The 1,372-nt window shown below is 42.1% G+C and overlaps 1 pseudogene; it reads right to left on the bottom strand.

Moving 5' to 3' along the window:
• Positions 1-911: 911 nt before the first annotated feature.
• Positions 912-1,076, bottom strand: LOC125432251 (annotated as a pseudogene).
• Between the last annotated feature and the right edge of the window lie 296 nt (positions 1,077-1,372).

The following is a 1,372-nucleotide window of genomic DNA, read 5'->3' on the forward strand; positions in this document are numbered from 1 at the left end:
CACATGAAGCCTACTGGGTGACCTTGAACAATTCTCTCAGAACTCTCTTAGCCCCACCTACCTCACAATGTCTCTGTTGTGGGGAGAGGGAGCGAAGAAGTTTGTGAGCTGCTTTAAGACTCCTTACAGGAGAAAAATGTGGGGTATACATCCAAATTTCTCCTCCTCCTTTTCTTCTGTCTTATCCTCCCTCAACAATTACTGATACTTTGCTCAATTTCCCCATATGCAGAATATGCTCATTTTGTAGAATTATGTGCTTAGTATGTAGCTGTTGCCTCCAATTCAACATTCAATTTGATCAGTTTGCCCCTTCATGCAGCATGAATCCTCTCCTTGAAAATGGGATCACAACTGCATAATTATTTTTAATGTGATGAATGCGACAAAAGAAAGACTTTAACTCAGTCCTCCCATGCAGAGGAAGATTATATAGAGGATATGGATGGCAGCCACATATAAGTTTATTGCAGTTCTTATGTAGGCATTTTGAACTGCAAGACTTTGGGGGGCCCCACGGTTGCTCCACCACATCAAGTCGTTCAAGCTGCCTCTTTGTTTTCTTTTCACTTTCACTTTCCATACCCTCTACTTCACTTCGTTTGGTCATTTTATCATGAACCAGTGAAGTTTGTCATTTTCACTTATTCATTTTTCTCGTGCTATTTTTTTAAATAAAAGAACTTTCTCTTGGTTTAAAAACACCTTGAAGTACAGTAAAAAAAAACAAGTCAAGAAGTAAATCCATTAGAGATAACACTGTGAGTGTCCATTCTAAAACGATCACATACACATGAAACTATGAGGTCACAACTAGTGATTTGCATTTGGTAAAGCCAAACCGGGGGGGGGGGGTTTGAGGGGGAAGCTGAAAATGATTGGGGGGGGGGGCAATGGCTTTTAAAAACTGTAGCTAGTAATCCTGATCCCAAGAAAGGTGAAAAATTGTGGGGGGTTTTCCAGCAATGCCCCTTTTAAAAGGAAAAAAACCCTACTCCAGCATATTTGCACCAAAAACATTGCATATAAAGAAATCTACACTACACTTGATCTTAGCCAAAAGGCTGAGAAGCGATGAGTGTTCCGAGGTGAGGTGGGGAAGACAAGGGCGCAGGGTGCACAGGTGCCCCAGGCACAGTTTCCCCTTGCTCCGCCCCAATTATTGGGAATGGATTAGGATCTTCTGCATGCAAAGGACATGCTCCCACACTGAGGCTAGCCTCTCTCCTTTTGAACATATGACAAAGTGCCTGTTGCTCTGAACTGCAACTCTTTCATGTTCACACAGCTTTTCCTAATGCACCATTCTTTAAGCCTCTCCACTCCAGTTAACCAAGGTTGTTTCTAGATAAGCCAGAAAGCAAGAAAATGG

This window comes from Sphaerodactylus townsendi, linkage group LG04 (assembly GCF_021028975.2).
Source record: "Sphaerodactylus townsendi isolate TG3544 linkage group LG04, MPM_Stown_v2.3, whole genome shotgun sequence".
Taxonomy (NCBI): Eukaryota; Metazoa; Chordata; class Lepidosauria; order Squamata; family Sphaerodactylidae; genus Sphaerodactylus; species Sphaerodactylus townsendi.